Here is a 14,897-nt window from a genome sequence, read left to right on the forward strand (position 1 = left end):
AAGGAGGAGATTTGGGGCTCTAAATACTCTTTATATATTCAATTGGTCCTTCTGTTTTTATCTCTACTTTCATACTCATTTTTAGAAATATTACCAATTCTTAAAGGTTTGGGGTCTTCTCCAGGATAACTAGGCTGCTTCTCATCTAGTGCTTATAGGTAATAATAATTTTTCTAGGAACTCATCTTTAATGTGCAAAGCAAGCAATCCCATCCATGCACTTTCTTATCAAATGCTTACACACCAATACTTGCCCTACCCTAAATCAACCCAGGGCCTCTGAGGAAGTAGTTAAGGTCAAATAAAGCCACATCGGTAGAGACCTGATCCAATAGAATTTGTGTCCTTATGAGAAGAGACCCAGAGTGTTTGATCCCTCTCTCTCCATGCACAAGAATGAAAGAAGCCATGTGAGAACATGGAAGGCATTTGTCTCCAACCTGAAAAGAGAGCTGTTACCAGAACTGTATTAGCTGAAACCTTTGCAGCCTCCATAATTGTGAGAAATAAATTCCTAATCTTTCAGCTAAAAATAAAATATGTTTTCAGTAAAATTTGACTGTAAGAGTTAGGCAGTGTGAACAGAAACGAATGAATAAAAAAAAAAAAAAAAAAAAAAAAAAGAAACGAATGAATATTTTTAACAAAATCTGAAATACAAATGCATTTATTCAACTTAAAAAGCATGGAATACCTAATTGTGTTCACAGCATCCCAGAAAATGCTCTCTGAGGGAAAGTGAGATTGGGGTCACTGAAACCATAGATGATAAAGTTATTGATTCATGAATGAACTAACATTCCATTCCTTTTTTTTTTTTTAAATCTTTTTTTAATTTTTATTTATTTATGATAGTCACACAGAGAGCGAGAGAGAGAGAGAGAGAGGCAGAGACACAGGCAGAGGGAGAAGCAGAAGCAGGCTCCATGCACCGGGAGCCCGACATGGGATTCGATCCCGGATATCCAGGATCGCGCCCTGGGCCAAAGGCAGGCGCTAAACCACTGCGCCACCCAGGGATCCCTAACATTCCATTCCTAAGAGAATCTCAGATCCTGGGAAGTGTTTGGTCTTCTAGTACAAGGACTGAAAAAAAGAAATATATTACATTTGAATACCCCGTATTTCAATACGGGGTATTCAAATGTACATTGTATGTTCAATGTACATATCCTGAAGCACCTCTGATTTCATTCATTCCAGGGCAAAGTGAACCTGTTTCATGACCAGGGTTAAAATTGCTTGTGCTAGGTTAAAAATTATAGAAAGAAATGGTAACCCTCCCCTCCAACCCCAGGTAGGGTGGAGCAAGGGGGCAAAGTGGCAAGATGGCTGGGTTTAGGGGTGATGGTGCAAAGGTGTTTCCCTCCCTTCATCACCACCTGATTGGCTAGGAGTGCTGGACAGTGACTGGATTTCCTTCTGAATCAGTGACTTGGACTTGGAAAGTGCTATGATCCTTTGTCCTCTCAGCTGTGACAAACTGCTAAATATTATGGGGCATTGACAAAATGTTACATAAATAGCTATGACATTACTTTAGAAATGGTCAGTTACAAAGCATCAAGGAGACCTTCATATTCTATTTATAGATGTATTTAGGATCCATAATTGAAAAAAATGATAGGCTTTGGGATTGGAAAGATTAGGAGTCAAATTCCCAATCCAGCACTTTGATCTTGACTTAGTGGTTTGGCCTCTTTTAGCCTGAAACTTTTGGGCTATTAATTGGTGTTAATAAGCCTGATCTCATAGGCTTGTTTAGAGAATTGCATCAGAGAACCAATGTGATAGTCTGTCTACCTTGGTGAATGCTCAGTAATTATTAGTTCCCTTCCCTTACTCAACAAAGTATAGGTCATCAAAAATCGGGATTGTCAGCAGAAGCTGAAGGTTACTGCCAACAAAAATCTAGCCTAAGAATCTTCTATAATAAGAAGGAAATAATATGACATAAAAATGACATAGGAAAAAGATTGGATTTAACTACTTTTGCTGCTCATTTTTTATACATCACTCACTTCCACCCAAACCTTTCGATACCTCAATGAAAGGTGAAAAGTGGTAATTAAATGGGAGGGGTTGTACTTTTAGTATTAAGCATGGGTAAAGCTTGTAAGAGCACAGATGGGATGAGTGTTAGGAAGCCTATTTGCTAAGTGGCTCACTGTGACGTGAGCTTTGGGGAGATGGTTCTTCCATAATTTTAAACAGTTTGCGATTTCCCCTTCAAAGCTGGATCTTCAAGGGGAGCTGAATATAACCTCTGTCTAATTCCACTCGGTATTTCATTTCCCTTTTGTTTGCAAGGTATTAATTATTAAATGTGGTTCATATTGATAATTATACTGCATCTTATTTATTAATGACTCACTATTAAGCTTAAACTTAATATCTCCAGAGGTTCTCAGGTCTCCATTTTTGCAGGTCATTGCTCTTTTTCTCTTTGTAGGACTGAGTGCTGAGAAGGTTTCAAGCTTTGGGGCTTAAGGTAAATGGGTCTTGATGGTGTGATTACCCATGACACAGTTCATTACCACTAATAGAGTCACCCATGCAGCCAAAGAGAGAAAAGAGGGCCTGCAAAATAGTGAACTAATAGGCAATAAATTATTACACCAGGGGAAGGCAATCATACATAAGGGCAGTAAGTGACCAGAGCCCAGTAGGAGGGTACATACTTTTTATTTTGCTTGAAGCATGTGTCTCCTTTAGGTCTTTTTTCAGAAGGACAGACCTCATTTTCAAACCAACAAAACTGTTTTTGATCAGCGTAGATATGGCGGGAGATACCAAATAGCCAAGGCAAAAATCGAAATTACTCTTCACAATACTGTTTCCTATTATCTTCATTTCCTTGTCAGGCTTCTTCCAAGTGGAGAATTATACTTGATTCTTTACATTCAAGGTTTTAGTGACAATAGATTGAAAAATTACACTATGAGGGGATAAGCATTCACTGGCTTATCCCATATGGGAAAAAATATATCCTAACTTGCATACATTCTTAATATGGGTTTGAGAGATCTATCTATCTATCTATCTATCTATCTATCTATCTATCTATCATCTATCAATCATCTATCATCTATCTATCTATATCTATCTATCTATATCTATCTATATCTATCTATATCTATCTATCTATCTTTCATTTATTTATTTATTTATTTTCTATTTTAAATAAATAAATAAATAAATAAAGCAATTAATTAATTATTTTTTGAGAGAGATTTAATTAACAACAACAAAACCCCATCAACTATAATGTCTTTGAGACCTGGGTCTCTCTCAGTCAGGAATCTCTCCCTCAGAATACTCAGAGCCACAGCCCCTTAAACAGACAAGCTTTTCTGCCCTTAGGTCCCGAGAGCTGTCTAGCAAGTATTTTCCTGCTCCCAGAGCTCCCCTCTTTTGGACTCTACTCCCCACAACTCCAAAGTAGCCCCGTATTGATTTTTACCTCAAGTAACAAAAACTTCTTAATGAGCCTTTTCTGCTTCATAAGAAAGAGAGCTTCCCTGTTGCTCCAGAGCTCAGCTGAGATGCTAAAGCTCCTATCCATCCCTGAAATTAGAAAAACCAGTATCTTTCATCCAGGTAATTACATTTTCCAGCTTCTCACTTATGCTTGCCAGTAGTCATCCCCACTCATCCAAGGCAAGCCACCATCCATGATGGTTCTAGTTTGAACACCTTGGGCTACTTACATACCACTATGTTGTTGTTGGGGGTGGCAAATGGCTTGGTCAGGAATGGGAGTATGCATGTCTTTTTGCATTTTTGTTAAAGACTTTGAATATATATATATATATATTAAAAATTTTTAATTTTAGAATAGTTTTAGAATTACAGAAAAGTTATAAAAATAGTTCAGAGAGGTCCTATTCATCCGTTCCCCAGTTTTTTATATTGTTAACATTTTATATTACTGTGGTACCTTTGTCACAACTAAAGGGCCAATATTAACATATTATTATTATTAACTCCACATTTTATTTGAATGTCACTAATTTTCCCCTAATGTTTGTTTTCTATTTCAGGATGTACTTTATATTCAGTTGTCATGCCTCCCTTCTCTGACTTTCTCTGCTTGTGAGGATCTAGACATCTTTGAGGAGTCTTTTTCAGATATTTTGTATCCTGTCTATTTATATTTGTCTGAGGTTTGTCTTATGATTAGACTAGGGTTATATGTCTTTGGAAGAACACTGCAGAGGAGAAGTGGCATTTCCATCACATCATATTGAGTATGTATGCTATCAGCATGACTTATTGATGGTGTTCATCTTGATCACCTCACTGAGAAAGTGTTGGAAAGATTTTTCACTTTTCCCCTCTATTTATTTATTTACTCAATAATTTATTTTTATCAGCATCGTTAAGTTTTAATCACTCTTGAGTGCCTAAGCAATGTCTGCATGTAGTGACAGCTTAATTAATAAATCTTTTTTTCCTACTTTTTCCAAGTTTTTATTTAAATCCCAGCTAGTTAACAAAAAGTGAAATATTTGTTTAAGATGTACCATTTAGTGACTCATCACTTACATACAATACCCAGTGCTCATCACAGCAACACGGGGTTGGAAGGAACCCAAATATTCTCTTACAACTTCAACATTCAATCAATGCAAAAATCCTAGTCCCTCTATTTATCTTTTTACATCCATAAAAATGGGAAAGAGGGGATTCCTGGCTGGCTCAGTGGTTTATTACCTGCTTTTGGGGTGATCCTAGAGTCCTGGGATCAAGTCCCGCATCAGGCTCCCTGCATGGAGCCTGCTTTTCCCTCTGCCTGTGTCTCTGCCTCTCTCTCTCATGAATAGATAAATAAAATCTTTAAAAAAAATGGGAAAGAAAAATTTACCCTGTGGGATTGTAGGGTAGTGGTTAATGCAAGTACAGGTCCTGAAACATAGTGTTCTGGTAATAGTGGTTGATCTTATCTTCTAGAAATGTTTACTATCCACTTCAGAAGTTTGTCTATGAGAACAAAATTCTCAACCATCATTGTGGACTACATGTATAAATCAGATGCTCTTCCTTTTAAGAAACTGGGAACCAAACTAGAGATTGATGTTCACTTTATACTTATAAAATACTTATAAAATCCTATTTTTCTCTAGCGGAAAAATAAATTCACTATTTATAATTTTCTGTTGATTTATTTAATTTTCCCACTTTGTACAGATTTGACCCATAGAGTTTTTTTCTTCTTCTATAGTTTGAATGCTAAAAAGAGTAAAATTGTAAATAGCTTTCTTATGGTGATATTAAAAAACGTTTTCCTTCTTATATTAGAAGAATAGAATTGTAAAGATACAATAAGAGGGCTGTGTGGAAATAGTATTTACTGTGTTTATTTATTTTTTATTTTTAAATTTTTTTTTCTGTGTTTAAACATAGGTTTTTTTGTTTGTTTGCAGTAATTCTAGTTGGAGTTTTGCAGTGAATTCATGTTGAAGCCATCAGAGAACATTTGGGTTCCTTCTGATCCTGTACTTCTTTTCATTTATTGAGGACCTATTAATTAAGCTATCACTACATGTGGGCATTGCTTTAGGTGCTCAGGATATAGCAGTGAATAAAACAGACGATGATCCTGTTCTCATGACAATAATTAGATAACAAAAATGTTAATAATACATATATGCTATATTAGGTGATGGTAAATGCTATGGAGGAAGGCTAAGGGAAACAAGGAATGCTGGGTAGAGAAAGGGAATGTAATTTGCTCTTTTATATTGGAAAGACACACTCACAGAGTGGTATTTAAGCAAAGACTTGAAGGCAGTGAAGGAGTGAGCTATGCTGATCTCCGGGAGAAAAGCCTTCCACAGAGAAGAAGCAGCAAATGCAAAGGCTCTGAGATGGAAGAGGAAAATGAAGTATTTCAGGAACAGCAAAGAAGCAGAACTTTGGATATGGATATTTAGTATTCATGACCAAACTAAGACTTAAATTTAAAGATTTATACTTTAAAATTAAGTCATAGTTGTAAAGAAAGTTGAGGGACACCCGGGTGGCTCAGCAGTTGAGCGTCTGCCTTTGGCTCAGGGCGTGATCCTGGGGTCCTGGGATCAAGTCCCACATCAGGCTCCCTGCATGGAGCCTGTATCTCCCTCTGCCTGTGTCTCTGCCTCTCTCTTGTTCTGTGTCTCTCATGGATAAATAAATAAATAAAATCTTTAAAAAAAAGTTGAAGTAGAGATATGTCATTCAGTTACTTTAACCTTCAAGACCTCTACTTATTCTGTAAAGATGCCTTCTTTTCTAACAAAATAGATGTACTAGAATATCTGAGATCCTTGTGAGAAGGCATTCTTAGTGTCTTTGCTTAGGAATGAGACTTTGTTTAATGTTGCTACTAAGATCTGATTATAGGCTTAAGCTTTATGAAGGGCTTATAGGGGCTTTCTCTTTCCTATATTTTACTTATGTGATATCACCGGCCATGGCCTTCTTCCAATATGGTGCACAGATTGCCTTACCTTCCCCAGATTAACTGTGACTAGGTCAGTTTTCAATATCAGAAACAATGATACGAATACTAATATGCTCCCAAGAAATATATTCTTCAATATTTTTGAAAATAATAAAGAAGAGACTGATAGTCATGACTCCCATTTGGAATAAATTCAATGCTTTAAGTGTTTTGGTTTAAAAAAAAAATACCTTAATTTTTTTTTTCTCAAAGCATTCACATAAAAAAGTATAAGCATCTTAGATAAAATCAAATATGTTATCTTTATCTTAATTCAGTGTTCACAGAGGCTGTTTTCATTGGACATGCAGTCAGATTCTGACCATGAGGGAATATTATTTTGTACTTTGTGGAATCTACAGGGAGACAATGTTTAGATGGGTTATGCCTGCTGGGAGCCCTGTTGTCTTCCCTGTGGATTTCAGACACCCAGAGGGGTGTCTTTTTTGTGGATGATAATCATCCTGTTTAGATTGGAACAGTGTGGCCGTGTGTGTGTGTGTGTAATTGAATTAGTTTAGCTCAATAGCTTTTGTTGGCTTTAGGGTAAGACGACTTCTTGTGTGTTTGGTAATATTGATAATCAAATATTTTAAGATAATATTGGATCACTGAGGCTAGGTCAGAACTAGGTCAACTTTTTTTTGATCTAAAATATTGCTCTTAAAGATATTTCTGCTTCATCAATAGAGTTTCATATGTTTTTCAGATAATTTCTAAAATTTTAAACATAAAAAGTTAATAAATTTTGAAAAAGAGAAACAGTTATCCTAAAGCAAATATTTTTCAATAAAGGAGATTTTACCATTTCCTAAAGTGCAAACGTTCTACTATAACATGTCTTTGCATGTGTTTTACAGGCAAATTGGCTCTCTAGGGGAACAAAAAGCTCTGACTTATAGCATTTACTGATTTCCATGTTGGAGATACTCCCACTGTGGCCCATTTCATGCTACCAATAATTTAACGATTGGCTCACAAAAGTCCTGAAAATTTAGCAGTCAGCTTTAGGGATTCCATAAGAGTAGGTTCCAGCATACCTATAAAATATTTGCTCTTTCTCTCTGGAAAAATGAATATGGGACCTACCTTACTTAATTTTAGAACAGTTCATATTTTTTTTCTTTCAACTTTTTTTTATAACTCTTCTCATCTTGATTGGTTTTTGTTAGTTTAGCAAGGAAGGGCAATATTCTTCTGACTATATGGGAACTGAATGAAGTAATGGAACAGTTTTGACCTTTGGATTGTCCAATGACTTGTTAAATTAATTGCCATTGGTATAAGTGCACAAGGGATATCATCTTGATTTTTTTCCCCTACTTCTTCTCTTGACATCCAAGAAATTTCTGCTTTCACTAGGCCTAGACTCATATCATCAGTATAGGACAATTTCAGTTACGCAGAAAAAACAAACATTACCCAGATTTGCAACTCAAGGGCAGCCTGGGTGGCTCAGCAGTTTAGCGGTGCCTTTGGCCCAGGGCCTGATCCGGGAGACCCGGGATCGAGTCCCATGTCGGGCTCCCTGCATGGAGCCTGCTTCTCCCTCTGCCTGTGTCTCTGCCTCTCTTCTCTCTCTGTGTACCTCATGAATAAATAAATAAAATCTTAAAAAAAATTTGCAACTCAAATGCAGTGTTTTCTCAATCCTAATATGCCATCATTTGCAAAATGTGTCTTCGATTTATTAACACTTTTTGTGGAAAATAAATTACATTAAGCATATCTATCATTTATAAAATGCATTCTTTCTAGAAAGAGATGTGTGTGTGAGAATTAAGAGTATATATCTTGGAATTAAGGAAATGTGGGTGATAATGGATACTTTTGAAAGCTTTGGCGTGGTGTGAATAGAACTATCCCAGGACTACACTTGTTCAACTGGGGGAGGTAGACTTTCATGGAAACTCTTATGTCACAACATTTTGGATAGTGTGTGGGTTTCAAACTTCTTTTTTGCTATCTCCTATCAGAAAATGAGCTTTGCAACAATTTTCCTGTTCTTATCTTTCTTTAAAAATGTCTTGTACCTTTTTTAGATTAAATCGCTAAACAAAGTTGATGTTCTGACTTAGAAGCTCATGAACAGATGACAAATGAAAGCAGTAACACTGACTTGATTATATTATCATCTGAACCAGAACCACACAATTACATGCGAGGAATTGGCATTATATTACCTTTAAGGTAAAACAACAGATGAAGAATTTACACTGGAAAATCTGTATTCCCTCCCTCTTTTTTTATGGTAACTAGATTTTTGTGTGACATGTTTTATATTCCAAGATTTTTTACTAACTTTTTTTTCTCTACCTTTACCTGTCTATCTCTATAGATTGAAAGATTAATCAATTTATCTATTATAGGATTTAAGGTGAATGAAGGAACAGAATTATAAATTGAAAGTCCAAAGCATAAAAACTATATTTTCTCTCTTACATATGCTGCTATTACTAATATCTTGTCTATTAATGATATAACAGTTACTTATATGGAATTCCTTTTTTTTTTTTTTTTTTTTGCTCCAGATGTTTTTCTTAACCAAGAGCATTATTTGGCTATTCTCTAAATCTTCTGCTTATTTGTTGAGGTGAGGAGTATATTTTATATATACGTAATACTGACATAGTGAGGATTTATTTAAAGGAAAAAAAGATGAAAATTAGTCTAAACTCTTTTTATTGATAAATTTCACATTTATGAAGGCAAGGGATAAATATTACATGGTGAACACATTACTAATTAATTCAGTAAGTATGCCAGACCCAGGGTTAAAAAGATCAATAGGAGGAAAAACTTTCCTCTAAGATCTTAATGTGTTGTGGGAAATGTACTAAAAATATAGATTTCAGAGCTCTCCTCAGACCAAGAATATCAGAATCTCCAGAGGGTGAGCCTGAGCATATCTTTCCAATAAACCCACCCTTTTTTTTTTAGTGATTTTATTGTACAGTCATGTTTAGAAATCTCTAGCCCATACTGTATATGATCCACAGAATAAGTCAAATTAGCATTAGGGATATCTATCTTCCCTTTATCCAAAAGGCAAATAAATATATTCTCTCCTTTCAATTATTTTTATTCCAGCTTGATATTTTGCTACAGAGAAAAGTTCTTTCCACTGTTAACTCCATTCACAAATACTCTGAATTTCCACTCCCTGATACACTTCCCACTCTTCCCCAGTCCAACTGTGGGGAAACTGTTTTCAGTTGGAGAAACACAACTAGACAAAAGTAATTTATTTAGCCCTCAGCCAATTCTATATTGCTTCTTATGTTGAAACAAAGATCTTCATTTTTATTCAGTCTTCCTGCTGCTTCTGAAATTCTTTTTCTCCTTAATTTAATGAGCCCCTGCTCTACAATATGCTAAGCATAGTATAGGAGAAATATAAAGATGAATACATGTGCTTACATTCCACTGGGGGAGGCCAATGTGATTTAAATAAGTATGACATGAGGCAAAAATCAGATTCGTAATAAGCTGAATGTTCCCAAGTCCCCAGGGCTTCTTGGGTGCTTTTTCTTTTATGTCCAAATAAAACAATTCAAGATCCCTGCTCACACACCAGGAGGAGTTCAGTGTCATTTCTAGTGTTTCTAAGGCTTCCTGCCTGCTGGCACCTGCACTCTTTAGCAGATGCCCTCCTGCATTTTCCATGACTCTAATCTGATCGCTTTTCCCTGTTTCTTCCTGATTCTCAGGGCTTTTCTCAAAGTGTGGATATTTTCCCCTTATTCCTCAAAAGAATCATGAACATAAAGCTGTTGTGTTGGGCAACTGAAAATCTAAAAACAATGGAAGTTCATTATAGTTCAAAACAAGAGTCTATCTAAAATTGAATATCTTATCCCCAAATTATTTACTTTGGTCACACATTCCTGGTGTATTGAGATTACTCACTCATCAGGTATTTCTTTGCATCCCCGAATTCTCACATGTTGCTGGAATCACCCTCATACTAATCAAAATCCACCCCATCTCTATTTCCTAAACATTAAGGAAAAGTTTCCATGTCACCAGGTAGAGTCAGTTGATGGTACTTAGTTATGGAGAATAAATTTGCCCATTTTATTTTATTATTTTATTTTATTTTATTTTATTTATTTTATTTTATTTATTTTTATTCATTCATTCATTCATTCATTCATTCATTTATTTTAAATTTTCCCCTTTTAATTTTAACCTCTCTCTTCCTGAGAGCCAACCTGGGTACAATCAATGGGCCCAGACAAATATTTTACAAACCAAGCAGTTTTCCTTCAGCTTTGCTTATAACAGTAGTGACTTTCCTTCAGTGTCCATTTTATTATAGAAATATAAACTAAATGCCATAGGGACGTGTAGCTTTGGGAATGATAGCTAAAACATATGACAGAGAGACAGAAAGAGAGAGGGTAGGGAAAGGGGAAGGGAGGGAGGGAAGGGCAGAGCAATAGAAAGAGAGAAAGTGAGCTTTTTGGTGGTCCCTGACCATCTTTTTTCACTATATTCCTAAATGCGAACATAGTTCTGGCACAAAATTGTCATTTGTTATATGCTTGTAGAATGAACAGATAACTGAATGATAAAAAAAAATGTGTCTGGTTCCTCCAGCCATTAAATAGGAATACCAAATCATTTTTGAAGTCTGGGAGACATGGAACACCTGTGTGGGCTGAGAAAGGCTATGTGGTGGGGTGTGGTCATCTACTTAAGTAGGCAATTAATTTTTCAACATAATTAGTTATTTAATTGACCATTCATGTAGTGTTAATGCATTTGAATTCCTAATTAATCTCCATTTTAGTTAAAGCATGTGATATCTATACCCCCCAGTGCTAGTTTAACAGTAAGTGGCCTTGAATTTTGAAGTATATGTGCCACTAAGAACACACACACACACCAACATACACACACGTTTACAAGAAAGACTAGGGAAATTAGACAAGTAAAGTCAGCCCTGTTGGCTTTTAGAGACTTAAAAAAATTATATGGATCTCATTCCACAGACTTTTATTAAAAAAACATGGATTATGCAAATTTATGACTTATTTTTCTATTTTTTTTCTGACTTATTTTTCTAGATCAAGCGTCACCAAATTTTCTGTAAAGGACTAGAGAGTAATTATCTTAATCTTTGTAGGCCATACGGTTTCTGTCCCAACTGCTCGATATGGAAAATAAGGGACAATGCTGTGCTCTGCTACTGCTGTACTTAACAAAAGCAGGCAGTGGGATAAACTTGCCCCATGGGCTGTAGTTGGCCAGGCCCAGCTCTAGACCCATTTGTGTGATTTATGTTCATCTGTTGCCAAATCGTGAGGCCTCTTGTTTTTAACTTTGCCTTCCTCTATACATATGTTCTTTTCTTCTGTCTTTAGATAGATATGGTTTTGTGATCTTGGAAAAATGTTTTTTTTTTTTTTTTTTTTTCTGGTTGAGAGAATGCTATTCCAACTAAGAGATTATCTTACCTATCTCTTTCCATATCTGAAACTTTCCTCTTCTTCCAACATCTCTTCTTGCCTCATTGTTTCAGTTATTAGTTAGAATCCACTGGAAGCCAGCAACCTTGTTTTGTTTTATTTTTTATTTATTATTTATTTATTTATTTATTTATTTATTTATTTATTTATTTTTAAGATTATTCAATTATTTGGGGGGGAGAGAGTGAATGCACATGTGAGTGGACAGGGAGGGGCAGAGGGCAAGGGAAAGAAGCAGACTCCCTGCTGAGTGTGGAGCCTTACACAGGGCTCCATCCCATGACTCTGAGATCATGACCTGAGCTGAAACCAAGAGTTGGAGGCTTAATCAACTGAACCACCCAGGTGTCTCAACAACTTTGTTTTTATATTCCTTTTGTACTTAGCACAATAGAAATTCATATAGTTCTTTCAGTAGACTTATAAAGTCAATTTTTTAATTGACGTATGACATGCATACAGAAATATGCACAAATCCTAAACCTACAACTTGATGAGTTTTCACAGATTTTTTTCGTTTTTACATTTTCATTGCCCAAATATTTTAGAAATAGAGTGATTAGGAGCACAGACTTGGGAGGCATATTGCTGGGTCCAAAACCCAGGTCTATCTACCACTTACCAAGTCAATAACTTGTGGCAAATAATTTGATCTGTCTGTGCCTTGCTTTTCTCACTTGTATTATAGGAAATGGCACTACTGTCTATTTCAAATAGTTAATCCCCCATCAGCTTTATTGAGATGTTCCTGGCATATAATATTGTAGAAGTTTAAGTGTACAACATGTTGGTTCAATATTCTTATACTGCCAAACGATTACCAGAGTAGCATCTGGTTATTAGGTTAGTGCATCTATCACCTTATATAATTACCATTTCATTTTTGTGGTAAGAATATTTAAGATCTACTCTTAACAACTTTCATATATATATAATGAGGTGTTATTAACTATAGTCACCATGCCGTACATTAGATCCCCAGAACTTATTCATCTTATAGTTGTAAGTTTGTATCCTGTGATCAACATCTCTCCATTTCCTCTACCCCCAGGCCCTGGTAATCACCCTTCTACTTCCTGTTTCCAGGAGTTTGGCTTTTTTAGATTCTACATATAAGTGAGACCATACAGTATTTGTCTTTCTTTGTCTGGCTTCTTTCATTTAGCATAATGCCTCTGGGTGTATCAACGTCGTTGCAAATGGCAAAATCTCCTTTTTTTGTTATGGTTGAATAATATATATATTGTATATATAGCCATATCTTCTTTATCCATCATCCATCAATGGATACATAGGTTATTTCTCTATCTTGGCTATTGGGAATGATCCTGTGATGAACATGGGCATTCAGATATCTCTTTGAGATCCTGATTTTATTCTGTTTGGAATATACACCTCAAAATATAAATGCTGGCTTATATGGTAGTTCTGTTTTCAATGTTTTAAAGAATTTTCGTATTGTTTTCCATGTACTTATTCATATGCTGATCAGCAGCCCAAGAGTGTTCCTTTTTCTCCACATCTTCGCCAACACTTGTCATCTCTTCTCTCGTGGGTTTTTTTTATTATTATTTTACCCATTCTAATAGGTGTGAGGTGATACCTCCTTTATCTCGTGGTTTTGATTTGAATTTCCCCGATAATTAGTAAATCTGAATACCTCTTCATGTACCTGTTGATCATTTAGGTATCATCTTTAGAAAATTGTCTATTCAGTTCCTCTGCCTTTTTTTCCCTCTACCTATTTCTAAATCAGATTTTTTTTTTTGTTATGGAGTTCTACAAATTCTTTATGTATTTTGGATATTAACCCCTTATCAGATATGTGATCTGAAAATATTTTCCACCATTCTGTAGATTGCCTTTACATTTTTGTTGTTTCTTTTGCTTTGCAAAAGCAATTTTTTTTTTAGTTTGATGTAGTCCCATATACTTGTTTTTACTTTTGTTGCTTATGCTCTGATGTAATAACCCAAAAATTGTTTCCACAACTAATGTTAAGGGTTTTTCCCCCTGTGTTTCCTTCTAGAAGTTTTACAGTTTCAATTCTTATGTTTAAGTTTTTAATTAATTTCAAGATAATTTTTGTGTGTAATATAGGGTGGGGGGTCAATTTCATTCTCCTACATGTGATTACCCAGTTTTCCCAACACCATTTGTTGAAGAGATCATCTTTTCCCAATGAATATTCTTGGCTCCCTTGTCAAGTATTAGTTAATCTATATATGTGGGTTTATTTCTGAGTTCCAAGTTCTGTTCAGTTGGTCTATGTGTCTGTTTTTAGGCCAGGACCATACTGTTTTGGTTACTATAGGTTTAAAGTACAGTTTGAAATCACAAAGTATGATGCCCCCAACATTGTTCTTTTTTCAGGATTGTTTTGGCTATTTGGATTATTTGTGGTTCCATACAAAATGTATGGATTAGAATTTTGATAAGGATCATATTGAATCTGTAGATTGCTTTGGATAGTAATTTTTAATTTTTAAAACTTTAAAGATGTTTAATTTTTTTTCAAGATTTATTTTTATTTATTTATGATAGACATAGAGAGAGAGAGGCAGAGACACAGGCAGAGGGAGAAGCAGGCTCCATGCCGGAAGCCCGAGGCGGGACTCAATCTTGGGACTCCAGGATCCTGCCCTGGGCCAAAGGCAGGCCCGAAACCACTCAGCCACCCAGGGATCCCCAATTTTTAATTTTTATATTTGTTTTTAAAATTTAAATTCAATTAATTAACATATAGTGTATTAGTTGTTTAAAAGGTAGAGTTCAGTGATTCGTCAGTCTTATATAACACCCAGTGCTCATTACTTCACTGCGCTCCTTAATGCCCATCACCCAGTTACCCCATCTCTCCATCCACCTCCCCTCCAGCAACCCTCAGTTTGTTCCCTATAGTAAAAGAGACTTTATGGTTTGTCTTCCTCTCGGTGTTT

Source organism: Canis lupus, chromosome 19, assembly GCF_003254725.2.
Source record: "Canis lupus dingo isolate Sandy chromosome 19, ASM325472v2, whole genome shotgun sequence".
Lineage (NCBI taxonomy): Eukaryota > Metazoa > Chordata > Mammalia > Carnivora > Canidae > Canis > Canis lupus.